This window comes from Carcharodon carcharias, chromosome 1 (genome assembly GCF_017639515.1).
Source record: "Carcharodon carcharias isolate sCarCar2 chromosome 1, sCarCar2.pri, whole genome shotgun sequence".
NCBI classification, from domain to species: domain Eukaryota; kingdom Metazoa; phylum Chordata; class Chondrichthyes; order Lamniformes; family Lamnidae; genus Carcharodon; species Carcharodon carcharias.
In genome coordinates, this window is record NC_054467.1 from 249,897,251 (window position 1) to 249,909,864 (window position 12,614).

Sequence of the window (12,614 nt, forward strand, 5' to 3'; positions counted from 1 at the left end):
GAATTCCTGCAATGCGCCTTGTAGGTGGTACACGCTGCTGCCACTGTGTGTCGGTGGTGGAGGGAGTGAATGTTTGTGGATGTGGTGCTAATTAAGCAGGTACTTTGTCCTGAACGTTTCAAGCTTCTTGAGTGCTGTGGGAGCTGCACTCATCCAGGCAAGTGGAGAATATTCCATCACGCCCCTGACTAGTGCCTTGTAGATGGAAGACAGGCTTTTGGGAGTCAGGAGTCGAGTTACTCATTACACAATTTCTAGCCTCTGACCTTTTGTAGCCACAGTATTTATATGAATAGTCCAGTTCAGTTTCTGGTCAATGGTAACCCCCAGGATGTTGATAGTGAGGGATTCAGCAATGGTAATGCCATTGAACATCAAGGGGTGATGGTCACGTTCTCTCTTGTTGGCAATGGTCATTGCCTGGCACGAATGTTACTTGTCACTTGTCAGCCCAAGCCTGGGTATTGTTCAGGTCTTGTTGCATTTGGACATAGACTGCTTCAGTATTTGAGGAGTCGCAAATGATGCTGAACATTGTGCATTCATCAGCGGATATCCCCAATTCTGACCTTATGATGGAAGGAAGGTAATTGAAAAAAGCAGCTGAAGATGGTTGGGCCGAGGACACCACCCTGAGAAACTCCTACAGTGATGTCCTGGAGCTGAGATGACTGACCTCCAACAACCACAACCTTCTATTGTGCTAGGTATGACTCCAACCAGCGGAGAGTTTTCTTCCTGATTCCCATTGACTCCAGTTTTGCTAGGGCTCCTTGATGCCACACTCTGTCAAATGCAGTCTTCATGTCAAGGACAGTCACTCTCACCCCACTTTGGGAGTTCAGTTCTTTTGTTCATATTTGAACCAAGGCTGTAATGAGGTCAGGAGCTGAATGGCCATGGTGGAACCTAAACTGGGCATCAGTGAGCAGGTTATTGGTCAGCAAGTGCCACTTGATAGCACTGTTGATAACCCCTTCCATTGCTTTACTATGATGGAGAGTAGACTGATGGGGCAGTAATTGGCCAGGTTGGATTTGTCCTGCTTTTTGTGTACAGGACATACCTGGGCAATTTTCCACATTGCTGGGTAGATGCCAGTGTTGTAGCTGTGCTGGAACAGCTTGGCTAGGGGCGTGGCAAGTTCTGGAGCACAAGTCTTCAGTACTATTGCCGGAAAATTGTCAGGGCCCATAGCCTTTGCAGTACTCGGTGCCTTCAGCCGTTTCTTGATATCACATGGAGTGAATCAAATTAGCTGAGGACTGGTGTCTATGATGCTGGGGACCTTATGTTCTTATGATTTGAGTTCACAATAGGGTTAGTGGGATGGTGCAAATACAAGTCCCCAAAAATGACAGACTGGAGCTAAGGAAGTATTTATTATCTGCTAAAGTTTCATCTTCACCAGCTGTCTAATTGGAATGATCAACTTCATAAAAAAAAACCCTATTCTGCTCCTTTTAAAAATCTGAGTGAGCAAATCATGCAGTCTTTTTTAATTATCCCCAACATTGGGAGCTTGATAGCATTTGAAGGTAAATTTTATTGACAGGCCAGGGTGAATGTTCTAGTGCTTATGTCCCAGGAGAATTCAGCATTCTGGTCTATCAGTATGAATTAGCCAGTTTGAATAAATATTCTGCATTATGTTGTTACATTCATTACCATCTTGTACGTGCACTGTCTTGCTGTCTCTCTCTCCCCCTCTCTCTCTCTTACACACACACACACACACACACACACACACACACACACTTTCTCCTTCTCTCTCTTTCTCTCTCAATGTCTCCCTCCCACTCTCTCACACTCTCCTGCTCCCTGTCTCTCTCATTTTCTCCTTGTCTCACTCACGCTCCCTCTCACTTTTTGTCTCATTCTCTCCAGTCTCTCACTCTCTCCTACTCTCACTCCCTTTCGCTCTCTTCTCTCTTACACTCTCCCTCTTTCACTCTCTCTCTTTCTCCCTCCCTCTTGTTCTCTCTAACTCATTCTCTCCTTCACTGTCATTCTCTCACCCTCTTTCTCTCCCCTTTCTCTCTCATTCCCTTTCCTTCTCTATCTCACCCTTTGTCTTTCTTCTGTTCCTTATCTTTCAATTAAGCATATAAATTTGTTAAATGTGATTAAAAAGAGTTCTCTTTGCCACTGAAATAATTTAATCAAATTGATCACAAATATGGGACCATTCCAACTAGACAGGAAATAGACATTTCTCAGCAAATCAAAAATCACAGGTACTAATTAATCAGCCTTAGCAGTCTTTCCTTGCTCCTGTATGTTTGTAGGTGAAAAACAATATGGAACAAAATTGTTCGGAACAAAATATTATGTATTAAAAATGGGGCAGGCTGATCACAACATTCAGTTGTAAGATCAGTAACACTGTATACTGTGGTGCTTTCAGATTTGTATGCATTGACGCTGCTCTGTGTTTTAAAAGAAATTGAGACCTCTTCAAATTTGAAACACTGGAGTTTAAAAAAATTGCAATCAATTAAATGTAGTCGGTAAAACATTGTAGACCCTGCAATATTAGAATAATTGGTGTTTTGTCATTCAGCGACCATCCCCGCTGATGTAATTTCTGTCAAATGCCCAATTCCTGACACTCTCTTTGTGCCACCCCCTCCCTGCCAACTTGAGGGAGATTTTCAAGAACCAAAAGCTGCAGTACCTTTCAAACTCTTCCTTATTTTATGCCATTTCTCTTTATTTGAATGATAGGCGTAGTCTGCCTCAGATTTCTTTCCTTTCTTCGCCCTTTCTTGGCTATCCTTGCTTTCCATGTGCCTTCTCTCGCTGGTACACAGGATTGAAGGAGATTTAATTAGCCCAGTACACTCAACGTAAACAAGCAACACAAAATCTCAGTTATAAAGCTCTGCTTGTCATGCATCTCTGGTGTCAATAGGAGCAGGAAGGAAGATGTGATCAGTGAAGTATCAGTATTGAGAACCTGGCAGAAATAACATGACCTTGAGGTTTGAAGTACTAGGATAGAGTGAGTGATTTTAATCAGGTTTACTTTATACACTCTTGAAGTGTGGTCAATAGCCTGTCCCAAGTTACTCCTGAAAAGGGGTTGATGGACCTTCTGTCTTGTAGCTGTTTGATACAACTGAATGTTACGTCGCCTCAGAGAGCAGTGAAGAGTTAAGGGCCCCTGTTCTCACTCCTGAGGCACAGGCACAGAGTCGGGAAATCTCCTGGCTCACCGCATCTGCCTTGGGAAAAAGTGCCCCCAATAATGGGATCTTGGTTCCGGCGCAGGGTTGGGGGTTGGTAGGCTCACTCCTCCCAGTCAAAAGAACAGTTCAGAGGCAGGCCAGTTAAAAGACTTTGTCCCAGTTTTGTGGTTGAATATTAGGCCCTCTAGCTTTCACCCTCACACCCCCTCACCTCCCACCCCTCGCCATGTCATATCTATGCCAACCCATGCCGCAACCCATCTCCAAGGCCCCTCATATCCTCCATGCCAACCTTGCCACCTACTCATCCCAATAGTCCCCTTTAGCCCCATGCCAACTTAGTATCAAATCATGCCTAGCCACCCACCACCCTTTGCCCTTATACCCTCCATGTTAACTCACCTGTATCCACCATGGGCAGACCTCAGGAGCCAAGCTGAGATGAAATAAAATTAAATTCTGAATAACTGTTACACACTTCACTATATAAAAGCACTCTCATTGATAAAAGCCCATTCAATAAATTTAAGTCCCATAAAGTACTTAATCCCTTATAGAAACAAACATTTGTATTAATAACCCCACATCAAAGACAGTTAATTCCTTAATAACCTCTTGGAGCTGTCAATCAAGCTGTGAATTTACAGTGCTTCCCCCCACCAACATCCCAACTAAGATAATGACAATTTGTGGAAGCAGTAAAGTAAATCAGTGAAAATACTATAATGATAACCTTTGGGGTTATGTCAACAATCAGTTACTGAAACTGCTAGGACCATTTTTTTTCACCTCAGAGACCAAGCAGGCTGTGTTTTTTTTTAATTTAAAGGACAATTCCATAAATATTATTCACCCTTTACGAGCATTTACATCTACTCTAAAAAGTCTTAATCTTAAGGATAAGGCCCTCACTCTGGTGAAAATAGGATCTGATGGAAATGGGAGTGGGGCTTCTGGATCTGGGATCCCAGTGCCATTTTGGATAAGGTGCAGAGTTTCCATGACTCTGCAAAAATCTAGGCCATGGTTTGGGGACTGGAGTCACACATAGGCCAGACCCTGGGTAAGGAAGGCAAGTGCCCTTCCCTAAAGGAGATTTGCGAACCAGCTGGGTTTTTACTATAAGCTGACAGCCATATGTCCACATTTAGAGACAAATGCCTTTTATTTCTAGATCCTTTCAACTAAGCTTTAAAGGCTCGTCGATAAAAGATAGTCACTAAGGCATCCAGTAGGGAATTCAGAGGAACCTCTTAACTCAGGGGGTGGTAAGAATGTGATACTTGCTACTACAGGGAGCATTGGAGGTGAATCGAATAGATGTACTTAAGGGGAGGCTAGATAAGTACACAAAGGAGAAAGAAATAGAGGATTATGATGATAGAGGGAGATGAGGAATGGTGGGAGGAGGCTCAAGTGGAGCATAAGCATCAGAATGGACTGGTTGGGCTGTTTCTGTGCTGTGCATTCTATGTAAATTCAAATATGCAAACAGATATGGTGGGATTTGAACTGTCTCTGGATTACTGGGCCAATGGCATCCTACCATACATACACTGATGATTGGGCAGGGGAAGTGTACACAATGTCACATTTCTAACTCAGGAACAAGAAATGGGGAACGTTTACATAGGATTACATAAGATATAGGGCACAGGAACAGGCCATCCAGCCCAACTAGTCCCTGCCAGTGTTTATGCTTAAAGGAGCACTAATAGCAGCACGAATAAAACAGAGAGAGGAGGAAGTCAGGAGGAGTAAGGAAGTCTGGAGGAGAGAAAGGACCGACCTGTCAGACAAGTGCTGAGACCGCAAGTTTGTGCATCTTAACCTTCCACCTTCCCATCCCCTGCCTCTTCATACAGATTTTGCTTTTGACGTTATATTTATGCTTTGATCGAAGGAACGAGTTGAACTAATCGTTGCTTCTTGTACACGTCAGTCACAGTGAGAGCTAAGGTTTGACCTTTTCAGTTCTAATTTGCTTTTCACGCTTCAGACTGTCAGCTCAACTTAGTGCACATCAGTGTACTGATGCGAAGACAGAGCAAAAGCAAGGAAGACCTCACGTTGTCATTTGGTAAACAAAATCCAAAAAGGATAAAGCAACACAGAATGCAGTGAGAACTTAGCACTCAATATTGGAGTGCTACTATAAAGATTGGCAAATGCTATCAATATGCAAACGTGTGAGGCAGAGTCAAAGAATGGAAACTATGAAGAGGTAGGCCATTTGGCCCAACATATCCATGATGCTTCTCTGCAAGAGTAACTCAGCTAGTACCACTCACCCCTCCCCTTTCCCCTTGACCCCTGCAAAGCTCTTCTTCAGGTAGGAGGAACAAGGAGATCATACGGTCCTTGAAAAAAAAGTTTCTAAATGGGATAGAGGAAAAGAGAGATCAGTGGCTACATACATATTAATCACTCAAAGCAGCAATGCAATTAATAGAGTTATTTAAAAAAAACTACTGGGGTTCACTTCAAATGGATAGGTTTGAAAAGCATGGACGTTATGTTGAACTTGCATGAAACATTGATTTGGAGTACTGTGCGCAGTTCTGATCGCCACTCTATAAAAGGATACGGAGGTTTAGGTGAAGGTGCAAACTGATTTGTGAGAATGCTGCCAGAACAGAGAAGTTTTCCTTACCAAGAAAAGCTGAACAAGCCAGGGCACTTTCCTCTAGGAAACAGAAGGTAATCTAACCTTTAAGAGTATAAAAGGACTTGAGAGGGTAAATGTAGAAAGGTGTTTCCATTTGTAATTGAATCCAAAACTAGACACCATTCATGTGAGATAGTCATTAACAAATCCAATAAATACTTCAGAACAAACCTCTTTACCAGTAGGTGGTTAGAATGTGAAACTAGCCATCACAAGAAGTAATTGATGTGACCAGATTCCATGTACTTAAGAAAAAATCAGATACGTACATAAAGAAAACAAGGAATATGCTGATGGGATTGGATAAAACAGGGTGGGATCAGGCCTGTGTGGAGTATAAACATTGGCATAGACCAATTGGATAAATGGCCTGTTTCTATGAAGTACATTCAATGTACTCTGGGTGGGGGCTTCAATGTCCATTACCAAGAGTGGCTCGGTGGCACCACTACTGACCGAGCTGGCTGAGTCCTAAAGGACATAGCGCCTACACTGGATCGGTGGCAGATGGTGAGAGAACCAACAAGAGGATAAAACATACTTAATCTGATTCTCACGAACCTGCCTGTCACAGATGCACCTAGAAGGTTGTGGTTGTTGGAAGTCAGTCATCTCAGCTCCAGGACATTACCGCAAGTGTTCCTCAGGGTAGTGTCCTCGGCCCAACCATCTTCAGCTGCTTCATCAATTACCTTCCTTCCATCGTAAGGTCAGAAGTGGAGACGTTTGCTGATGATTGCACAATGTTCAGTGCCATTCGCGACCCCTCAGATATTGAAGCAGTCCATGTCCAAATGCAGCAAGACCTGGACAATATCCAGGCTTGGGCTGACAAGTGGCAAGTAACATTCGCCACACAAGTGCCAGGCAATGACCACCTCCAAAAGAGAGAATACAACCATCTCCCCTTGATGTTCAATGGCATTACCATCACTGAATCCCCCACTATCAACATCCTGGGGGTTACCATTGACCAGAAACTGAACTGGACTAGCCATATAAATGCTGTGGCTACAAGAGCAGGTCAGAGGCTAGGACTCGTGCGCTTAGTAACTCACCTCCTAACTCCCCAAAGCCTGTCAGCCAGTCTACAAGGCACAAGTCAGGAGTGTGATGAAATACTCCCCACTTGCCTGGATGAGTGCAGCTCTCACAACACTGAAGAAGCTGGACACTGTCCAGGACAAAGCAGTCCGCTTGATTGGCACCACATCCACAAACATTCACTCCCTCCACCACCGATACACAGTGGCAGCAGTGTGTACCATCTACAAGATGCACTGCAGGAATTCGCCAAGGCTCCTTAGACAGCACCTTCCAAACTCATGACCATTACCACCTAGGACAAGGGTAGCAGATAGATGGGAACACCACCACCTGGAAGTTCCCCTCCTAGTCACTCACCATCCCGACTTGGAAATATATTGCCGTTCCTTCACTATTGCTAGTCAAAATCCTGGGACTCCCTTCCTAACAGCACTGTGGGTGTACCTACACCACATGGACTGCAGTGATTCAAGGAGGCAGCTCACCACCACCTTCTTATGGGTAACTAGAGATGGGCAATAAATGCTGGCCCAGCCAGCGAAGCCAACATCCCATGAATGAATAAAAATAAAATTCAACATAATTCCAGTACCTCTGTCAGGCATTCAGTTGAATCGTCGTATTTGCTTGGAACTTCACAGTGTCTGCAGTCAATGGTGAGGACTCCCAGGAGCACTCCCTCTTGACTGTATACCACTGTGCTGCCACCTCTGCTGGTGGGACAGGACATGCCCAAAGATGGTGGTGGAAGAAGTCTGTGACATTGGTTGCAAGGCTCCTTCCTTTCTGCTCTGTAGCGGTTTAATACAACTGAGTGCCTCGCTCAGCCTTTTCAGAGGTCAATTAAGAGTTAACCACACTGAACCCATGGCATTCTGATTCTAAAGCTTCAGATTCTGGGCAGTAGCATCGCCATGTTAGCTCAGTCAAACTGTCGTTCTGTTTGTGAACCTCTCCCAAGGAATGGGCTTGCTCAAACAGCCCTCGATTGTCAGTGAGCTGTTCAAAGGGAATAGAATTAATGAGGTGAACAAAAAAAATAATCATTTCAACTCACTTCAGATATTTCATCAAAGTTCCTCAGAGCTCAGTTGAATACTGATAAATTGGATTACAGGTGAATTTTTGGGGGAAACACAACTGAACAACCTTACACATTAATCATCACGATTTGAATTTAATTTCCCTCAGGATATGTAGTAAAGTGAAAACTAATTTAAAAGTGTTTCTTTGTGAAATAATTTTTCTGGGGGGGTCAGATTTCTTGGGAACAGTTTGTAATGAAATAAATGCATTTGCTCTAATTGATATCTGATTGCGCTCGGCATTAGTGCCTTCAGTTGCTTCAAAGGTAGGAAGATGGAAGCACTTCACAATAGTGCCCAAATAACAATCAACTAAAGCCCCATTGCAATTAAGTGTTTTATATAAATTGGTTTTGAGGCCAGCTCCAGGCAGTAACTGGAAGGCCCGCTGCTTCTGAAGAAGGCTGCCTTTACAATTCCAGGTTAGATTCTGCCAGCGAGCATGTGGGGGAGACAGTCACTTGGCTGTCTGCTTCTTTTCCATGGTCTCATCCATACCCAGATGCCCCTGGAGAATGGGCGTGCAGTGTCTGCTTGCGACCAGTGGTCCCCTCAGCGACAGGGGCTATACTGGATACAAGGATTAATATTATTATTTGATTCTATGTTGTAAAGGTTGTTTGGTGTTTCATGGAGAGACCTGGAGGCTTGTATAGTTGAACATAAATCATTTATTGCTAACCCATGACTATGTACATATCCAAGGTACTGCCATGCATGGGTGCTGTTTCCATTCCGGCTCCTTGCACACTCTACTCCACAATCTACTGTCATGTGACTCTCTACATGATACTGTGGGCGGTACTGTTCTTCAGTCCCATTAAATTAACCCTTACTCTGATGAACTCCGTTATCCTATACCTACCCCTGAAGTCCTTACCCAAATATATTTACAATACAATCTTTGAGTATTGCTGAAAAGGTAGACTTTTTTTGTCAAAGCTTTTTGTCTTGTACTCATCAGGACAATTTCTAAGAAACCAAATTGTAAAGGGAGCAACAATTTATGGGAGCAACTGTATGGGAAGAGGGTGCTGATTGTTTGGCAAGTGGACTCTGATTGGTAGAGGCATTGCCATGGAGAATGCACCAATTGATGGTAACTGACCATTAGCTGCTAGGCATTGTTTGAAATTTAAACCAGGTAACTTAACTCTGATTGGCCAAGGCATTGCCCTGATGAATGAACCAATGAATGGCTGTCACTTAATTTGTTTAGCTGAAACACATGCAATGTGTATACATGTGCAACTCACATAGTTGAGTTCAGTTTTAATGATACCACGTATGCCCAAATAGATGGTGTGCTATGGAATTTGAATTTGTTTCATTTCTGTAATTGTGCCACTCATGGCTTCTTTAGGCACTCGCAGCTCGGAAAGTTCGACAGCTTTTCCTTTCGATGCCTCTTCTTTTCCATTCAGCTGGTTCTTCAGCTCTTCAGCTTCTTCCTTGTAGCTCATGGCTTTCTCCTGGATTATTGAACATTGCTGAGTCTTCTCTGCCAACTGGTTCTTCAGTTTGTTCAAAGTGACATTAAATTCAATTTGCTTTTCTTCATAATTTTTCAGAGGAACAAATTTTGACCTGAGGGATTATTGTTGCATATGAAGGTCCTTCAATGAGTTTTCCTTCTCTTTGCGAAGCTCAATTGCTTTGTCTTGAGTTTTCTTCCAATATGCTGTTTAAAGTGGTCTTCGTTTCTCTATGCTGCTGAAGAGTCATGTAGGTTATAACTCATTGCACATTTGATCTTGAAGGACAATCAACTGTTTCAGTTCTTTCAATTCTTTCAACTGTTCATTTTCCTGTTGACCTCTTGCCAACGCACGCTGCACTTCAATGCTTTGCTTTGTTGCTAGTGGTAGCTCCAACACTGCTTTTGCTGAAGTAGAATTAGATACCTTTTTTAGCTCCGCATGTTTCTTCAGGGCTGTGTATTGATTCTTTAAAGACTATTTCATGGCAGCAACTTCTTTGAATACCTTTTCTGCCTGCTCTTGTGCTTGGCTGTACTTCTGGTTGAGTTCTTTCAACTCAGCTGTGATATGAACATTTTTCTGTGGAATAGTTTCATTTTCTTTTTGCAGGTTTTGTTTCTTTTGGGTTATTTCAGATACCTTTCCTCCATTCATAGCCAACTGCTCGCTCCACACTGCCACCTGCGATGGCAGTTTGGCTGATGTGTTAGCAGCTTCAAAAAGCTCTATTTTTAAGAATTTCAGCTGCTCCTCAGCCTCTTCTTTCTTCTGCACTAAACTCTCAATTCATGCACTTCATTGCGCTGACGAGGTCTGTCACCATCTTGTGGTTTGCTTTAGTATTGTCTCCCTCAGCCTGGGGTCTTCTTTCTCCCTCGCTCTGGGGTCTTTTGTGTCCCTGCCTCCTGCGTCTTTTGTCTCCCTTGGCCTGGGGTCTTTTGTTTCCCTCGGCCTGGGGTTTTCTGTCTCCCTACTTTGGGGTCTTCTGTCTCCCTCAGTGCTTTACTGGGGGTATTCTGGAACTTCTTTTAAGGTCTGCACTCTCCACAACTTGGAGATTAAAATATTTGTCAAGGCTTTTAATATCTCATCAAATGTGGTGGAGGATTCATCTACATCTTGGTTTAGGATTACATCATCTGCAAATATAGCTAAATCCTGCCTTGCTCGCATTTTCACTTAGCCACGCTTTGCACTTTGTACACTATATCGACCATCGCATGAGCATTGTTTACTCATCTGCATTTTTTTCTCCCTCTCTCCTCTTTTCCCGGGGCTTTTGGTTGGTGCTGAGTGTTAGTGTGTTGATCCAGGCAGGAAGAAACTTCCCGACATGGAAGTGACACAGCGGCTCGGCTTCTTGCCTATGCTCTATTTTTAAAAGAAAGTAGCAATCGAGGCATTTTGTTTGGTCAAGTAATTATACTCATGGGAGCTGAAGTGTAGCCTGAAGAATTTTGAAATCTTCACTGACGTACTGAATTGCCAGAGGTTCCCCCATCTGTCGTGTATAGGTATTGCACCAAAATTTGCTAGAACCTATCTAATTGAGTACCATTGAAAATTTCGATTTCACTGTTTTGAGGATTCGTAGGAACATAACTCCTGCAAACCGGGGGACTTTACTGTACACCATACAAGTATAAAAACGTATTAACTTGTACTTCTTCTGATTTCTTACTTAATCCTGATGTTCCTCTGTAACTTAAACATTTTCTTCTCTAGGACTCTGAATCTTGGCGTTTGTTCTTGCCTTAACCTAAACTGGTCTGGTAGTTTTAATTTTCTATCCATGACTATTTTTTGTGACAGGTGAGCACCTCTTTAAATGCTTTTTCTCTTCAAAATGACTCCGCAGTTGCCAGTCTTCTCTCTGTTCTTCCTGCGTTTGGTTGGTTTCGACAGGCTCCCATTGCAATCACGGGCCTTTTTTCAAACGAATTGATTCTACAGGAAACATCGAAAGAAGCCGTTTTGGGCCAGAAAGCCGTTTTGGGCTCCTTCAAGCCTGGAATCGACCACAAGGTTTTTTTGTAACTTTGCCTGCAGTTTCTTTTTAAACTTTTTTTTCAAATCAGCTTGGCCACCTTGTTCTATATGGTGCCGACTGTGACCCTCACTGCAGCTTTCTTCTAGCTATGCTCTGGGTGTGCTGATCCTGATGGCTGCCTATTTTAAAAGGTAAGTTCAGCTTTTCTTACTTTTTTTTTTGCTCACCTTCTTGTGATCTGGCCCGGTCCTTTGACTCAGCCTCTACGACTATTCAGGCACAGCTTTTCACTTGCACACTGAGTTCCTTTGCTCTCTTTCAACATTTTTTTCTTCCTTTTTCGAATTTTGTTCAACCTTTTTTTTTGATCTAGCTATGTCCCTTGAATCCGCCTTCGATCAGGTCTGGTAATGGACCTCTACGTACCCTGGTGGAGTCCTGCAGCTTCCACGTCTCTAATGGAGCTTTTTATTTAGTCGCTTTCCAACTGTGTCTTCAATTGCCTTCTAGGCAATCTCCGACTGTGTCTTCAATTTAGGCGCACTTCTCTCAGGTCAGGCTTCAGTTTCTTCACTTCTTCATGCTTTGAGATTCTGGGTTCCTTCTGCAGCTTCTCTAGGATTTCAAGGTCCATCTTTTCACTGCCACCATGTTGTAAAGATTGTTTTGTGTTTCATGGAGAGGTCTGGAGGCTTGTATGGTTGAACACAAACCATTTATTGGCAACCTATAACTATGTATATATCCACGATACTGCCAGACATGGGCACTGTCTCCATGCCGGCTCCTTTAAGATAGGCAGTCTACTATCATGTGACTTTCTACATCATGTTGCGGGTGGTACTGTTCTCCAGTCCCATATTAACCCTTACCCTGCTGAACACCCATATCCTACATAAGTTTCCCTTGGTTTATCATGTAACCCCCTTTTTGCTGTACCCCCCTAAGAAGATTTGACAACAAATGGGGCAACCATTTAGGCTTATATTAGGGCCTACAGTGTTTTATGTTAAATTTGAAATGAGTTTACTTATATTTGTGCATTTTCTGACTTGCTCTCCCCGCCTATGCTAAGTTAGACCATTGCAGCCAAAGTTGGGTTAGGCATGCCTCAGCAGTCTTCAATCCTTCTGGGAAAAAGGAAGGTGAGGA

The 12,614-nt window shown here is 43.2% G+C and overlaps 1 protein-coding gene across 1 annotated transcript in view; it reads left to right on the forward strand.

The window, feature by feature from the left end:
• The window catches only part of LOC121278030 (dedicator of cytokinesis protein 2-like), a 1,199,266-nt gene that overhangs the window by 1,045,851 nt on the left and 140,801 nt on the right, over nt 1–12,614 (forward strand). The gene's annotated exons all lie outside the window — the stretch shown is intronic.